At 42.7% G+C, this 18,671-nt stretch overlaps 1 non-coding gene across 1 annotated transcript; it reads left to right on the top strand.

Annotated features, from left to right (window-relative positions):
- Nucleotides 1-424: 424 nt before the first annotated feature.
- On the top strand, nucleotides 425-497 carry trnaa-agc. The gene has a single exon. It is a non-coding gene; the product is annotated as a tRNA-Ala (tRNA).
- The last annotated feature ends 18,174 nt before the right edge of the window (nucleotides 498-18,671 follow it).

The following is an 18,671-nucleotide window of genomic DNA, read 5'->3' as shown; positions in this document are numbered from 1 at the left end:
CTAAACCAAACAAAACAAAACCAAACCAAACTAAACCAAACCAAACCAAACCATGTCTGTTCAACATTAACCATGTGTTGATTATTATTACCATGATGAGGAAGCTCCTGTACACTTTCTGCTGCTGAGCTCCTGGTGAATTATTGTATCATCTGTTCAGAGGGAATGAGCTTTTTATCTGCTGTGACATAAAACATGATAACATTGTTAAATTCACTGTGTGTTTCACTGCCTTTAAGTACTGAGAGGAAAGCCAAGCTGAACTAAAAACACAGGGCCTCATAATATGAGCTGATTGGATATTTTTGTATGAAGCAGGTTGTTTTGAAGTCGAGTTCTAACGATCTGTAAGTCTGGTAAACACTGATGGGAGCTGTGCTGAAGGATGTCTGTGGAGCTCTATGATATGTTACTGTTATACGCAGGGGGATTAGCTCAAATGGTAGAGCGCTCGCTTAGCATGCGAGAGGTAGTGGGATCGATGCCCGCATCCTCCACTTGTATTTTTGGGGCGGCCATGGCACAGCGAGTTCAGCGTGCGGCTTTGGACTTTGGACGGCCCGGAGATCGGAGCGCCAGCATCATGCGTGTGCATGCTTGTGTGTGTGTTCTCCAGCAGGGATCAATAAAGTTCCTCACCAACAGGCCCCAGGTGGTGAGGATAGGAGAGTCTACATCTGCCCCACTGATCCTCAACACTGGCACGCCGCAAGGTTGTGTGCTCAGCCCTGCCCTCTTCACACTCTTCACACTCTTCACACACGACTGCTCTGCCATCCACCCCACAAACATGGTTGTGAAGTTTGTGGACTACACCACCGTGGTGGGTCTCATATCCAACAATGATGAGACCCACTACAGAGAAGAGGTCCAGAATCTGACACAGTGGTGTAACAGGAATAACCTCATCCTGAACATCAGCAAGACCAAGGAGGTCATAGTGGACTATAGGAGGTCCAGGAAGACTGAACACGCTCCTCTCTGCATACATGGGGAGGCGGTGGAGCGTGTGGACAGCATAAAGTTCCTGGGCATCCACATTTCCTCTGACCTCTCCTGGTCTGTGAACACTTCACACCTGGTGAAAAAGGCCCAACAACGGCTCTTCTTTCTCAGGAAGTTGAAGCGGACTGGACTGTCTTCTCAGCTGCTCACAAACTTTTACAGGGCCACGATCGAAAGCATCCTGTGTCTCAGTGTGACAGTGTGGTATGGCAGCTGCACAGCACAGGGCAGGAAGGACTTAGCCCGGGTGGTGAGGACAGCGCAGGGGATTGTAGGCTGTCGTCTACCAGATCTGGACTCAGTGTACACTGCCCGAGTCCAGAAAAGGGCCAGACGCATTGCGACCGATCCCACCCACCCAGGCAACTCACTGTTTGTACCGCTTCCATCAGGAAAGCGGTACAGAAACATTAAAACAAGCACAAACAGACTCAGGGACAGCTTCTTCCCCAGAGCTGTAAAACCAATAGCCCCCCCACAGTGAAACACTCAACCCCCCTACAGAACCCTCACACAGGCACCCTCCCCCCTCCAGCCACATACACCCACCTTCTCACACACACACACACACACACATATCCCTGGTGACAACCACACATAAGACAATCAACACTGACAGCACTAAGCTGCACTTTATTACTTTACTTACTTTGTGTTTATATTTTCATAAGTGTTCTTTTTTAAGTATTTGTGTTATTTATATGTGTGTCTTTAAGCCGAGATTCTCTGAAAAATTTCTTTATGCTCGCATAATGACAATAAAGACTCTTGAATCTTGAATCTGTTATGGAAAAAAATGAGTGGAGTAGAAAGATCTCAGTGTTTATGGACTGAATTCATCTGATATGATTGTCAGCTGTTAATATGAATAATTTCTGTTTCCTCTTAAAGTCACAGCAGAGCTGTGCAGAGGCTGAACTGGGCTGTGTCTCTTTTGTCAGAGTGAGGTGTAAAGGTGCTCTCATGTCTGCTGACTGCTGGTAGAAATGACTGGAAAGTGTCTTTCTGTCTCCTGTCAGTCCATAACATGTCCTCTCACCTTCACAGAATCTCTGAATGAACCTAAATGAAAGTCTGCACTGGCTGTTCAGTTTGTTGTACAGTTTACACATTAGATTGAAGCTTTTAAGCTTCACCTTTTCTCCTTCATTGACTTTTTTGTCCTTCTCAGTTAAAACATGTCACTTAGATCACTTCCTTTTGCACATTTTCCTGCTTCCTTCCATTACAGACTTTAAAATTTAAAAAAATTTTTTGCTTTTTCATGCAAATCATATAGAGACAGACCCCCTGCATTCTCAAACAGCCTCACACTTACACACCTTCACAATGCAGGTAGATGTATCATGTGTGAGGAGAAATATGAAAAGAAATCAGAGAGTGGTTTCAGTGGGTTCTTCCTCTCTCTGCTTTTTCTGTGCTTCACACATTCCAGGTTTCAGAGGAGTTTTTGTTCATCAGTTGTGAGTTTCTCTGGATTTTGGTGAATAATGTGATCTTTGCTCTCACTCTCTATTTTTCTGTGGCTTTCTCTCTCTTCTACTCTGAGCAGACAGTGTTCGCTCTGCTGGATGTTGGTCTCTTCTCTGCATCCCACTGAGCATTAAGCATAAAGCTGCTCAGACTCCATCTGCTAATATGACCAAGCTCTCTTTACCTCATCTCAGGCCTGACCTCAGACCAGCCTCTCTCATGCTGCCATGATGCACAAATCCTTCATCACACAAATTAAAAAACACTAAAGGAAATCTAATTCTAACACTATTGCACAAAGAACAGCAAACTAAAACTAAAACTAAAACCTGACCTTTCTGGCCTTCCTTGATGCAAAATCATCAATAATGTCATTATACGAAATCTGCTCCCCTATTGAATGATTGATACTGATGACAGCAAGGCCAGTGAGTAGTAGCTTGTGCCAAAAACCACCACTGGCGTTACGGAAAACGCTCTGTTTCTCGCTGAGGAGGGCTAAAGAAGGCCATGCTCTCCTTCTCGCTCCCTCCCTCTCCATCGATAGAGACAGAAAGAGAGAGGAAAAACGTCTCGATCTCTATCTGTCTCAAGGAGAGACTCTCTGGTGTAACTCCCTCTCTCTGCCTGAGAGAGATAAGAGAGAGATCTCTTGCTCTTCCCTTTCTCTCTGCCTGAGAGAGAGGAGGAACCCAGAGAGAAAACACAGAGAGGCAAAAACTCTAATAATGTATATACCTTATTTCCATTTCAATAAATTTCAGTCAAATTTCAATCTAAATTGAAATAACCATCTCTCTCTGTGTTTCTCTCTCTCGCCCCCTGAGAGAGAAAGAGAGAGCAAAAACTCTCCGTTTCTCTTTCAAGGAGATAGAGAGGAGGACAAAGTCTGGTGGCCCGGGTCACATCTGTATTCAGTTCTCCTGGATATTAACCTCACAGACGCTCAAAATGAACCGTTATCAGTAAGGATCCGCAGCATGAGCGGAACCAAAGCGACTGAATGCCCTCAGCAAAGGCGTTGGTAGCCTAAGACACCGGCGACGCACCCCCACCAGAGCTGTCCCTACCTCCTCAGAAACGTTGAGTCAGTGAAGCAAGGCTCCTCATTTATATCATCCGGCTGCCGCCGTAGTGACGCCAGAGCCGTTGCCTGGGAATCAAAGGTCGGTGAGATGGTGATGTCATGAGCCACACCTCCTCTGAGCTGCTGCTCACTGGATGCTTTTTGCTTTTGACTACATTCACAGTTAAACTCTACAAACTGTTGAGAGTGAAAATCCCAGCAAGTGTAGGGGTGTTCTGATACATCAGTCAGATTGTTGAAAAATTCAAAAGCATTCCAAAGGCAGTGTAAAGAATAAAAATGATCAAGTGCAGCTCTACACTTTCATTTGAACATTTGTCATGTATGAATCCATTTAATACTGTAGGTTCATACATGATCATCCACAGCTGAAGGTCACATTCATGCACCTGTCCTGACAAGATGCTACATGTGATTCATTGTGATTCAAAAATTCAAAATTCAAAAACAGCAACAAACTCAGAGCAAGAGCTTCATAAATACCTTTAATGCACATTAAAAAGTAGATTCATTTCAAGAATTATATTAACCATCAATATCAGCAGAAAGGTGTATGAAAGAATGGAATAAACTGATGAATGGTCACAAGTGTTAAAAATACACACTGTGACGTGCATAAATAAGTGCACGTCAAAAAAGTGCATAAATACCCACCACAATTAGCTGCATGAAGACTAGGGCTGGGTTTAGTTAGCTGGGTTGGGTGTTAGATAGCAGAGGAAACTCCCAACCAAGTGGAGGACTTGTCGTCTTTGTGCGCAGGGGTTAACATCGCGGTGTCTGTCTGGCCGTGTGCTGTATGAATAAAGACTTTATTTGCTTCTTCTTGTAAATATTTGAGATGTCTGAGATTGAGGCGTTTTTGGCTGCACTGTCACAGGTGGCCTTGGATGCATTTACAAAAGAGCAGTTGCTCATTATTGCTGAGCAGTACTCAGTAGTGGTTGTGGGTGATAAACGTGTTAAGGAGAATATTAAAGCATCCATAAAGTCAAAATTGATTGAGCTTGGTAAAATGTCTGATGAAAAACCGGATTATTCTTCCGGCCCTGCGACTTTGCCTTTTCCTATGCAAGGATTAACGTTTGAGCAACAGAGAGAGATTTTACTTTTGCAGATGGAGCAGGAGAAAATTAAGCATGAGTTGGAAATTAAAAAGCAGATCGAAGTTGAAAGGATCTGCCAACAGTCTGAAAAAGCGAGGTTAGATTTAGAGGCATGTCGCTTGTCCATGGTTAGAGATGGAATTTTGCCTGGGGAAGATCTGGCCGGGCAGGCGCACGCTTCAACTGACTGTCGTTTTGATATTAACAACTTGCGTTTGTTGCCAAGGTTTAATGAAAAAGATCCGGACACATTTTTCTTGTTGTTTGAATGTGTAGCCAAGGCTAGGAATTGGCCGGACTGCAGACTGCGCTCTTATGCTCCAGTGTGTATTCACAGGGAAAGCGCAAAAAGCGTATTCAGCTTTAAGCCTGGAGGAGAGCTCTACTTACAGTAGTATAAAAACTGCTGTGCTTAGAGCATATGAGCTTGTTCCGGAGGCATATCGACAGCGTTTTAGACCATGGGAGGAAAAAGATGATCAAACATACATGGAGTTTGCCAGGGAGTTGTCAACTCATTTTAATCGCTGGCTGGGTGCGCATGATGTCACTACTTTTGGAGATCTTTGTGATCTCATGGTGTTCGGACAGTTTAAAAATTGTCTTCCGGAACGTATTGCAATCTATGTTATAGAGCAAAAAGTTAGTACTGCTGCTAAGGCTGCTATGTTAGCGGAGGAATTTGTGTTGCTCCATAAGGGCATGTTAAAGGCGCGCTCAGCGCATCATGGTGCGTTTGGGGGGCGAAGGAATACTATTAGTTCTGTTTCGGGGCAGCATGTAGGGAAAGTTGGGCAATTGAAAACTGACCTTGAGGTTAGTGGCAGTTTTGATACAAATAATGTTTGTAACTATTGTCACGAGAAGGGGGGTTGAGGATCCTCCCTGTTCCTTTGCACAGGATGGTTATCGACTGTGAGCTGGTTAAAGGTGAGGTAGTTGTGGGTGTGCGGCCGGCGTTGCCTATTGAAGGTGTACACTTGATCTTAAGCAACGGCTTGGCGGGTAGTAGAGTTTGGTCTGACACTCCTCCGTCTCCTGTCGTCACAGTTGTTCCATCTGAGGGAAATTCCCGTTCTTTGTCGGAGGTTGAGCCATCATGCGTTGTTACACGGGCTACGAGTAAATCTGTTCCCGGTGGGTTGCCTGATGGTAACTCTGAGGTGGTTTTCGTCGCTGTCTGACTTTCCGCTGTCATTGTCACGCAACAAGGTTGTGCAGGAGCAGCGTAATTATCCTTCTCTGAGAGAAGTTTTTGAGCTGGTCGTGTCTGCTTTGGAGATTAACAGTGCCACAAGGGGATATTTTTTGCCGAATGGGTTGCTGTTTAGAAAATGGCTTCCTATAGATGAGGATGGTGTTAAAAAGGACGTTTTTCAGGTAGTTGTGCCAACTAAGTTTCGTCCTTTGGTCTTGAAAGTAGCGCACAACGACTGTGTGCGTAAAACATATCAGAATGTTCTGAGACATTTTTTTTTGGCCATGCGTAAAAAGGGATGTGGCCATGTACATAAAAACCTGTGTGCCAACATGTGTGCCAGTTAACAGGTAAACCGAATCAGAGTATCAAGCCCGCTCCGTTGCAACCTATTCCGGCTGTGAGTGAACCGTTTATGAACCTCATTGTGGACTGCGTGGGTCCGTTGCTGTGTGCCAGATCTGGTTGTATCTGCTCACGGTAATGTGTCAGAGCACCAGGTATCCGGCCGCATATCCGCTTAGGTCAATCACAACAAAATCGGTGGTTAAGGCATTGTCACAGTTTATCTCTATATTCGGCATTCCTAAAGTGATCCAGACTGATCAGGGGTCTAATTTTTCATCTCATATGTTCGCACAGGTGTTAAAGTTGTTACGTATCAAACAGAATCAGTCATCGGCGTATCATGCCCAAAGTCAAGGTGCGCTGGAACGGTTCCATCAGACTCTGAAGTCTCTTCTGCGGGCATATTGTACAGAGTTGAATAGAGACTGGGAAGATGGGCTTCCGTGGCTCATGTTGGCTGCTCGGGATGCGGTGCAGGAGAGTACGGGCTTTAGCCCGAATGAGCTGGTTTTTGGGCATACGGTGCGGGGTCCTTTAGCGGTGCTGAAGGATGGCTGTGTTGGGCCTGAGCCGCCGAAAAATCGTATTGACTTTGTTAACGGCTTCAGACATCGCTTGTTTGTATCTGGGTGTATGGCACGGGAAAAACTGTGCATCTCAAAGTAAAATGAAAAAGTTGTATGATCGACGCACTTAATGACATGAGTTCAGTCCAGGCGATCAGGTTTTGGCACTAGTGCCGGTTGCAGGCTCGCCATTTCAAGCCAAGTACACAGGTCCATATACGATCACTGACAAAATTTCAGATTTGAATTATATTGTGGCCACACCTGGACGGAAGAAAACAAGACGACTTTGCCATGTCAATCTCCTGAAACCTTACTACACGCGTGTAGTTGGCATCGGTGGGGGTCAGCATGTGAATGACTGTGTGCGTCCGGCGCTTGCTTTGACTTCGGGGGGGTATGGCACAGGAGGGAGATGGGGTGCCCGAGCCGGATGAGAGTTTGCTCTTTGGGCGTTTAAAAAATTCTGAATCCTTGTGTAACCTGGATAAGTTGTTGGCTCACCTACCGGAGTCAAGCCGAATCGAACTGTCGGTGTTGATACACCAGTTTCCTTGTTCCCTCACGAACCAGCTGACTTGAACATGATATTGATGTTGGGGATGCGCAGCCAATTAAACAACACTTCTATCTTTTATCACTAGCTTAACGTAGTCTTTTGGATGCTGAGGTTGATTATATGCTTCATAACAACATAGCAGAACCATCGTCATCTAGTTGGGCTTCTCCATGTATTTTGGTCCCAAAACAGGATGGGACGCCTCGGTTTTGTACTGACATGAGAAAAGTCAACTCGGTGACAAAATCAGATTCATTTCCGTTGCCGCACATGGATGATTGTGTTGATCAAGTGGGGTCTGCTAAATTTGTAAGTAAGTTCGATTTACTGAAAGGGTATTGGCAAGACCATTTATCCCAGCGCGCACAGGAAATTTCTGTGTTCATTATACCGTCAGGTCTGTATTCCTATAAGGTAATGCCATTTGGGTTGAAGAATGCGCCCGCAACATTTCAGCGGTTAATGAACCGAGTGGTGGCCGGCCTGACTGGCTGCTCTATCTGGATGATTTGGTGGTATACAGTGATACCTGGCACTCGCATCTTCAACGCATCCGTGCGCTCTTTGAGCGGTTGGCTGACGTGCGCCTAACCATCAATTTGGCCAAATGTGATTTTGCCAGGGCCACAGTGACATACTTGGGCCATGTGGTGGGACAGGGTCGTGTGGCTCCTGTCCAAGCTAAGGTTAGTGCCGTGGTGGAGTATCCACGGCCCACCACAAAAAACGAACTTCAAAGGTTTTTGGGCTTGGTGGGTTATTATAGGAAACTCTGTAAAAATTTCTCCACGGTTGTTTTTCCTCTTACCGAGCTGCTCAGGCCTGGGGCTCATTTTAACTGGTCGGCTGAATGTCAGCAAGCTTTTGACAGTGTGAAGTCTCTGCTGTGCTCCTCTCCAGTTTTAGCTGCTCCGGTCTTTGAAAAACTGTTTGTGCTCCAGGTGGATGTGAGCCAGGTGGGAGCCAGTGCGGTTTTGCTTCAGAGTGGGGACCAGGGCTTGTTGAGGCCCATTAGTTTCTTCTCTAAAAAATTTAATAACTACCAGCGTAATTATTCGGTGAATGAGAAGGAGGCTCTGTCGTTAATTTGGGCTTTACAGCAGTTTGAAGTTTATGTAGGCGCAGGAAAGTTGACTGTGGTTTATACAGACCACAATCCTCTGACCTTTTTGTGTTCCCTTAAATGCCTAAACCAAAGGCTGACGAGGTGGTCGTTGTTTTTGCAGGCATATAATCTGGAGATTAGGCACATCAAGGGAACTGATAACGTTATGGCAGATGCCTTGTCACCTGCTCCTTGGCATTAATCATTCATTGGTATATCCTTCGATATCAAGAGGTTGCCTGTTTTGTTCACCTGCTTCTGTTTTCCCCTTAAAATCCTTTCCAGGTTTCCGGATTGCTGAGGATGGATGTGGCAGCTTGCAGTTTGAATAGCCAGGACAGAAGTCATCCAGTAATATGTGTTTAAAAAAAAAAAAAAGAAAAAAAAAAGAAAATCATTTTTCTGCGTTTTGTTTGTATTGTGTCTGCCGGTGATTCCTTTGGGACACCGACTTTAAGGGGGGAGGTGTGACGGCCCCTGCCTTATTATATTTTTAAGTAAGGGAAAGGTGTGGTGGACGTCAGCCAATTTTGCTGGGTGGACCCAGGGTATAAAAGCCCAGCCCACACTGACTTCAGGGCTCCTCTTTCTTTTCTCTCCACAGCTGACATCGGCCCGCATTGGTACACCTTTCTTTTCTTTTCTTTTGTGACTTGAACAACACCCCACATTTCATAATGCTCACTCATGCACGCCTACGCTACTGACAATGCTGACTTCCACATCCCACATTTATAGATATTTCCAAAGTTGTTTATTTGCTTTAAGTATAATAAATTTACGTTTATATTATTTTCCCTTGGGTGTTCTTTCCAAATTATTCATGGCCTAGGAGCCGGGTTATGACAATGTGAACATCTCCTTTGTAATACAGCAGTTACAGACAGAGCAGCACACAAGACAGCAGCAGGTTCTGGATATGTTAATACTAATGGAATCACCCTCCTTGAGGGATTACATAGATGGGTGAGGATGAGTGAGACATAGAAAGATAAACTAATTGCACAAAACCTGACACCACATTTCCCCCGTTTCGTAATGTTTATATTACAAAATCAGTGCAGTGTCAAGCACTGGTTCATAATACATGGAAGGCACAATCACCTATAGGTAAATGAACTCGATACATAAACTTGGTTCATGTCTAAGCAGAATTTTTAGGCCCTGTTTGAATTTGCTACCATGGATAGATGTCTGTTACCCTTCCTGTCTAATTTAGATGAAGTTTTGCTATTTCTCACTTTAACCATTAATATTTATTTCATTTCTTTTTCAGTCTATTTACACAAAATGATCTAATCACTCAAGGGGCCTTACACTTAGGCCAGTTGTATGTGCCAACTTTGGCATTGAGGCAGGACTCCAATTCCTTAAAGATGGAGCATTATTTCTCACAGGAGTAAGGTTAGAGGATTGAGATTTTGTCCTTGCTTTGCGGAGTTTTCTTTTTCTCCTTTTTCTTTTTGTGGGTTTTCTCCCATAGTGTTTCACACAATCAGCTTGAGGTCCAGTGTCAGTCCACTGTTGGTGGAGTCACAGACACAGACCAACAACAGGAGAACCTCGAGCTCCAGGAGTGATTAAGATCAGAGTGTAATAGTATCTGAGACTTTACTGTAAATATTACATACAAACATTATGGCACAACTCAGTTACGACACAAAACACAAAGTAATCCGCTGACGGTAGTAGAAGGTTTCTCTCATCCTCTGAAACACTAAGTCAGAATCTGTTGTGTGGTGAAGGAGAGATTTGGTTCCATGCATTCATCTCTGATTGGCTGATCATCATATGTTCTGGATGATGTGGGACCTGCTTTTAGCTCCACTCTACTCTGGGATGAAGAGGTGCTTTTGGATTTGTCTTCATGCGCCACTCAAGAAAGGGTTAGGGCCTTTGTTGCTTTGAATATCATAGAAGTGTTCCTGAAAGAAAAAAAAGAACAAATACTGTATGTTGCTTATATGCAAACAAGGGAGTTAAAATCTACATATCATTTTTGGAGTATGGGTCTTTCAAAGATGGGAAAAGTGAAACAATCCCGAGGGCAAGGAACTCTTTTGTTGCTTTACTAACAGCTCTCCTGCAAGCAGGAAAAAAATTTTTAATATACATGTTTTTTGAAAGAGGATACAGGATTAAGTCAAAGCCTCTTACCCTTCTTTTCCATGCATGTGAGCGACAATAATATTAACCAGTAACCGTGTGGTGGAATATTTCAAACTTCCAGTCTCTTCATACTCTTTAATCACAGTCATCCCTGCTGGTTTTGAATTTGCTCCACATTCTCAAAAAGAAAACATTAGAAACATATTTACAACTACACTTATTTCTATGTTGTAAACAAATTCATTCATCTAATACCTGTAAATATTACTTGCATTTTTTAGGAATTATGTCTAATAAATAATGATTAAAATCTAGTTGTATACAAGTAACAAGCACACTGTCCATCAAAGGCTGGCATCCAGAATCACTTGTGTCTCTGCTTAAAGTGCTTGACACTGACAGTCAGACTTGGAGAGGAGGAGCCTTCACACCCTTGCTGCAGGTCACTTAGATCTGAAGATCACACACACACAAGTATAAGGCAAATAAAATCTAAAGTCCAGCACATTAAAACTATATCACATACCTGGCTGGATATTACCTGTCTCAAGACAAAACATTACCATTACCTATAACTCTGCTTACCACAAGTAGTGAGGGTCACATATTCTGTCAGGTCTGAACGATCAGCCAGGTTCATAGATGCTTCAGTAGATGGGAGGTCTGAAATGCAGACAACACATACAGCTTAATATGAACTGATTAAATACTGTACTTTGGAATTCTTATCATCCACTTCTCACAATCAGATATTTTTGTCTGTGTCAACATACAAATCTCTCAAAATATAAGTGAAAAATATGAATTTTTAAATGTCCTACCATCATCACTGTAGATGAAAAAACAGATCTTTGAAACATCCTCATCCACCTCTACTCCCTGTTGATCTGTGACTTTCAGTGTTGTAGTCTCTGGGATAAGAAACTTCTGCTGGACTATACCATAACAACTCCACGTTACAAAATGTTTACATCTTTATTAATTTAATACTAAACATCTGACTTACCTGCACTGAGAAAATCTAAGAAGCAAGCCTCTTCCAGTTTAATGTACTTCTTCTTCCCTCCATGTTGTACTTTGATCAACATGTTGGCTTGACATAAAGGAAGAAAATGTCATATGTCTGAGAATAACATGTTCAAGTTAAAATTTATCCCAACTACACACTGTTAAAATACACGTTCCTCACTGCTGTTCAAAACAGCAAGGCTACAGTTTATAAGCTCAACTGTCAGCATGCTAGCCAAAACTGACTTTTCAGCTGCGTCCGCGCCGTAGAGCCGGAAATTATACTCTTAAAACACCGACATGCGGTTGCATTGTTGGATGGTTATTTCTAAAACAGTATTAATTACCTTCAAGATGCGCGTCGTCATTAATTTGTGAAGCTTATCAAACAGTTTGTCATTACCGTCATACAGACACATCACACGCCACAGACAGTATGGCCGACATTAACGTTTGAGTGAAAGCTAACAGCTCCACAATGGCAGCTAAGGACAGTTAGCTAACTAATGCTGCGGGAGCTACTTGCTCTAAATAATGGAGTAAAAGCAATGGGGTTACGTTCAACATCAAGTTCGCAGTCATTAGCGGTACTATGTAAATAGATAAAGTGAGAACAATGACAAAATATTACGCATTTAAAGTACTTTTTGATAAAAATCATGCTCTTACCAGCCTTCTGACAACGTTCTTTGTGCTGCTCATGCCGCGATAAAATGCGTCGTGAACTCCAGGGGCAGAGTTAAAACCAGATACTGAACACCAGGGAATAAAGTCCAAAATTCAACTCGGCCTGGGTGTACACCTTAACACAAACTGTAGTCAGAGTTATACAATAAACTCCAGAAATGTAACTCTTTCACACTTTTTTGCCTGACTCCAGATTTTAGTACTTTGTGAATTTGCTGTGTGTTAGTACATGTAGTTGTACAGTTCAGCTGCTGCTGTCCTTGGTGCTGAATTCACCAACCCAGCTGAATGGTCCTGAGTGCTTATTGTTGTAATTCATTTGGTATTTTGGAGAAGATTGAATATCATTAGTATGGGTTATGTTTTGGTTAGTGTTAGGCTTTCAGTTATGATGGTTAAGGTTAGGTTAGGTTAAGGGGCAAGGGAATGCATTATGTCAACATGTGTCCTCACAACTATATTAAGACAAGAATGTGTGTCTGTATTATTTCTATTAGGTTAGGTTATTTGATTTATTAAATATTGTGTTTAACTAGGTCCTGTGCTTTTGTTTTTTTGTTTTTCTTTCTTGCTTATTTTTTGACATTCTGTGTTTCAGTTAGCCCTGATATTCAGTTGGGTTTTTTTTTTTTTGTTTGTTTCTTGACTGTTTCTTTTGCTTGTGACAAGAATTTAATGTTATGTTTAGTTACTGATATTCTTAGTGCTTTGATTAACGTATTGTGTCACTTCCTGTTTGCTGTTTCTGCACTGTGGTGTTACGAGTGTTATCCTAGCTTATTAATCAACTCTTACTTTGCCGTGTTCTGTGGTCAATCTCTGAATTCCTGTACATGTATATTGCTTTAGTTAAACATCTGTGGTGCACGTGTCCCTTGGGATTTAACACTACACTCTAATCTAATCACTCTATCTCTGGTCCGCTAGCTTAGGTGTTAGCAATGGCTTCTCTTTCTCCTACTGTCTCTCCTGCTGTCTCTCTTGCTGTCTCTCCTCTCTCTTGCACGGTGTGTGAAATGTTCAGTTACTCCTCTGCCTCCTTTAGCGATAATGGTATGTGTAATAAATGTAGCATTTTTGTAGCATTGGTGGCGAGCAGCGCTAGCTAGTAAGTCCCCTGTAGCTGATGCGGACCAGCCTAAATTAGCTACAGCTAGCCGTCCTACGTTAGCTCCTGTCAGCCGTTCCCCGGCAGCTCCCGAGCAGCCGGGAAGCCAGGGCGGCTGGGTGGCAGTCCAAAGGAAACATAGCCTGAAACAACGGCCCATGGTTCACCATCAACCGCTTCATGTTTCAAACAGATTTTCCCCAATCAGCGACACACCCGCTGAGGAAAAAACTCTGGTTATTGGCAGCTCCATTTTGCGAAATGTGAAGTTAGAGACTCCAGCGACCATAGTTAAATGCATTCCTGGGGCCAGAGCGGGCGACGTTGAATCGTATTTAAAACTGCTGGCTAAGGATGAACGTAGATTTGGTAAGATCGTTATTCACGTCGGCGGTAATGACACCCGGTTACGCCAATCGGAGGTCACTAAAATTAATGTGGAATCGGTGTGTAACTACGCCATAACAGTCGGACTCCGTAGTGTTCTCTGGACCCCTGCCCGATTTGACCAGTGATGACATGTTTAGCCGCATGTCATCATTCTGTCGCTGGCTGTCTAGGTGGTGTCCAGCAAACGACGTGGCCTTCATTGACAACTGGAAAACTTTTTGGGGAAAACCTGGTCTGATTAGGAGAGACGGCATCCATCCCACTTTGGATGGTGCAGCTCTCATATCTAGAAATATGACAGATTTTATTAAAAAACCAAAGTCATGACAACCCAGAGTTGAGACCAGGATGCAGAGGTGCAGTCCTACACGCTTCTCTGCAGTTTCTCTAGAGCTGTCACCTACCCATGATTCTTATTATTCTTCTTATTATTCCTACCAGTCTAATGATTCCCTTTATCCTATAGAGATTGTGTCTGCTCCCCGTCAACAAAAAGTGCATAAATTAAAAAATGCAAGAGGTGTTATTCATAAAAACCTCAAAAAAATTAATACTACAAAAGCATCTGAACCTAAAAACACCACAATCAGATGTGGGCTATTAAACATTAGATCTCTCTTGTCTAAATCTCTGTTAGTAAATGATTTGATAATGGATCAGCAGATTGATTTATTCTGCCTGACTGAGACCTGGCTGCAGGAGGAAGAGTATGTCAGTCTAAATGAGTCAACCCCTGCTAGTCATATTAATTATCACATTCCTCGAGGCACAGGCCAAGGAGGAGGAGTGGCAGCAATCTACCACTCAAGTTTATTAATTAATCCTAGACCTAAGCCGAAATATAGTACCTTTGAAAACCTTATCCTCAGCCTCTCACATCCAAATTGGAAGACAGAAAAACCAGTACTATTTGCTGTGGTGTATCGTCCACCTGCTGCTTACTCAGAGTTTTTGTCTGAATTCACTGAATTTTTATCTGATTTAGTGCTTAGTACGGATAAAGCAATTATAGTGGGCGACTTTAATATTCATGTCGATACCCACAATGACAGCCTTAAGACTGCTTTCTATTCAGTATTAGACTCAATTGGCTTTTTACAAAACGTTAACAAACCAACTGACTGTTTTAATCACACCCTTGATCTTGTACTGACCTATGGCATAGAAGCTGAATATTTGACAGTATTCCCTCAGAACCCTGTTTTATCTGATCATTCTTTAGTAACATTTGAATTTACAATAATGAACTGCACAGCATCTGGGAAAAAAATTAACTACTGTAGATATTTGTCTGATAATGCTGTTATCAAATATAAGGAAGCTATTCCATCTTTATTATCTCCGCTGTCATGTACCAATTTTACAGAGGGCAATGGCCTAAACGTTACCCCAGCAGATATAGACTATCTAGTTGATAATACTGCTGCTTCACTGCGTTCAATCCTTGACTCTGTTGCCCCTTTGAAAAAGGTCAGTAATCAGAGGAAGCTAGCTCCATGGTACGATTCACAAATACGTACTTTAAAGCAGATGTCACGAAAGCTGGAAAGGAAATGGTTATCCACTAATTTAGAGGAATTCCGCCTAGCCTGGAAAGACAGCTTTATAATGTATAAAAAAGCCCTTCGTAAGGCAAGAACTGCCCATTACTCATCATTAATAGAGGAAAACAAGAACAACCCTCGGTTTCTTTTCAGCACTGTAGCCAGGCTGACAAAGAGCCATAGCTCTGTTGAACCATCCATCCCTCTAGCTCTCACTAGTGATGACTTTATGAGCTTCTTTAGCAACAAAATAGTGGACATTAGAGACAGAATACATCTTATCCTGCCTACAACTGTTAATGATGTAGGTATGTCTAGAACAGCATCTTTAGAAATGTCTGCCAGTCCTGATTTGTCGTTGGACTGTTTCTCTCCCATAGATCTAGCTGAATTGACTTCAGTAGTTTCTAAATCTAAATCATCAACATGTCTTTTGGATCCTATCCCGACCAGACTTCTTAAAGATGTGTTGCCTTTGATTGGCACTAACATATTAGATCAGATAAATCTCTCTTTGGTAACAGGATATGTTCCACAGGCTTTTAAGGTTGCAGTTATCAAACCTTTACTTAAAAAGCCTTCTCTGGACTGGACTTGGCAAACTATAGACCTATATCCAATCTCCCCTTTAATTCTAAAATTCTTGAAAAGGCTGTTGCAACTCAGTTGTGTGATCATCTACATAGGAACGGTTTGTTTGAAGTTTTTCAGTCTTCAGGATTTAGAGTTCATCATAGCACAGAGACAGCACTGGTGAAAGTTACCAACAACCTTCTCAGAGCATCAGACAATGGACACGTCTCTATACTTGTCCTGCTAGATCTTAGTGCTGCATTTGACACCATTGATCATAATATCCTATTGGAAAGATTGGAACATGTTACTGGGATTAAAGGAACAGCACTAGGCTGGTTTAAATCTTATCTATCAGATAGATACCAGTTTGTTCATGTTAATGATGATCCCTCCATATATACCAGAGTAAGTCATGGAGTTCCACAGGGTTCTGTGCTTGGACCGATATTGTTCACCTTATACATGCTTCCCCTAGGAAATATTATCAGGAAGCATGGAATAAATTGCCATTGCTATGCGGATGATACCCAGCTATATTTATCTATGAAGCCAGATGAAACAGATCAGTTAGCCATACTTCAGGCATGTCTTAAAGACATAAAGGCCTGGATGACCTACAACTTTCTTCTTCTGAATTCAGACAAAACTGAGGTTATTTTGTTTGGTCCCAAACACCTCAGAAATAGTTTATCTAATCATATAGTTACTCTGGATGGCATTAATTTAGCCTCCAGTATGACTGTGAGGAACCTTGGAGTTATTTTTGATCAAGATTTGTTTTTGCTTTTGTTACTTCTAGACTGGACAACTGTAATTCCCTATTATCAGGATGTCCAGTTAACTCTCTAAAAAGCCTCCAGCTCATCCAAAATGCTGCAGCGAGAGTACTGACTGGAATTAGCAAGAGAGATCATATTACTCCTGTACTAACTTCTCTTCATTGGCTTCCTGTAAAATCCAGAATTGATTTTAAAATCCTTCTCCTTACATATAAGGCCCTCAATGACCAGGCTCCTTCATATCTCAAAGAGCTGATAGTACCATATCATCCCACCAGATTGCTTCGTTCCCAGAATGCAGGTTTGCTTATGGTTCCCAAAATCTCTAAAAGAAGAATGGGAGGCCGAGCCTTTAGCTATCAGGCCCCTCTCCTGTGGAACCAACTGCCAGTTTGGGTTCGGGAAGCAGACACCCTCTCTAATTTTAAAACGAAGCTTAAAACCTTCTTGTTTGACAAAGCTTATAATTAGTTTTAGTTACAGTCCTAGTTATTTATTAAACTTATAGTTAGTCACAATTATCTCTATAGACACTGTTACAGTTAAGGATATAGCCCTTAGTAGGGCTGAATCATCCCCTAGTTATGCTGCTATAGGCCTAGGCTGCTGGGGGACATCCCATGATTTACTGCACACTTCTTCTTCTTTCTCTTTCTCTCCTCAGACCCACTCTCAAATTTATTAGCCTTTATTACATGTCATTAACTCTGTGTCCTCTCTGTCCCGTAGTCCTGTGCTTGTTTCTCTCTGGTCTCTCTTTCTCTGTACCTTTCTGCAGGTACCTCTGGCTCCAGAGCTGCATGTTCTGTGGTCCTGGCTCCACCCACCTGCTGCTGTTTATTGTCTACAATGATCTATTTCTAACATGTTTAATGTTCCATTCTGCTACAGATAAATATTGGATTAATATTCTTTGCAAACTGTAATGTAAATAATTACCAGTCATGACAGCTTTTTGCCTCCGTGCTCTGTTTCATAATTCTAATCTGCTGAGCACACATTATCAAATAACTGTTCACTAACTGTAATGTAAATGCTGACCCACATTGTCTGTATTATGATTCACGTCCTTCTCCCCCTCTCCTCCATTCCTAGCTGTCCTATCTTCCTCTTTTTCCTCCTTTCACCCAGCCCGGCCATCGGCAGGAGGGTCCCCCATCTGAGCCAGGTTCTGCTCAAGGTTTTTTCCTGTTGAAAGGGAGTTTTCCTTGCCACTGTCGCCTTAAGTGCTTGCTCTGGGGTCAGGCTCCGGGTCTCTGTAAAGCGCTTTGAGACAGTTTTGATTGCGGAAGGCGCTATATAAATAAAATTGAATTGAATTGAATTGATTAATTTGTAAACATTGATTTATTGTTTTCTTTTGTTAGTATTTGTATATTGGTTATTTGTTTTCCTGTGTTGGGAGTGACTCCACTAATTTTATTTCCTTGTCCCCTTTTCAGTGGCTGAGAGCCGAAGGTGGTGGCGGTCGTGGTGCCGGGTGGTGGTTTCCCCCTCTTTCCTGTGTCATGTGCCTCCCCTGGTCCTGGGTTCCTTTCACTACGTGTGTGTGGCTGTCACGTGTGGCTGGGGTGATAATTTTTGTATATTATTTGGGATCCCTCACCCCTCTCCTCGAGCTGGCTCCCTGGTAAGCCTCAGCCCTGATAGGGTCTCCCCCCTTTCCCCTCACGTCCCCTGTGTGTGAATGGTGTTTTATAATGTTTAAAGACATACTGAAGTTATTTTGAAATAAAGTGTATTTATTATTGCTCTGGAACCACGTCTCTGCCCGTTGTAAAACGAACCTGGGTGCCTTGGAGTTGGTACAGTTGACTAAAACTATTTCCTTGGGCGAAATTCCCAAGGTGGCGTTGTCTGGCTTCGTAGGTTGCTCTTAGTTGGGTGTTATAGTGATCGACACCATCCGCTATCTGCTACAACCCCCATCATCATCTATCTCATCTCTCTCGCTCGCTACACTCAGATCAACAACTTCATTTACTGTTCAGTAAAGTGGAAAAACACTTTTTTCACTGTTCCA

The sequence above is a fragment of the Toxotes jaculatrix genome, chromosome 2 (assembly GCF_017976425.1).
Source record: "Toxotes jaculatrix isolate fToxJac2 chromosome 2, fToxJac2.pri, whole genome shotgun sequence".
Classification (NCBI taxonomy): domain Eukaryota; kingdom Metazoa; phylum Chordata; class Actinopteri; family Toxotidae; genus Toxotes; species Toxotes jaculatrix.
The sequence above is the reverse complement of the archived record's forward strand: the minus strand, read 5'-3'. Positions and strand labels throughout refer to the sequence as shown.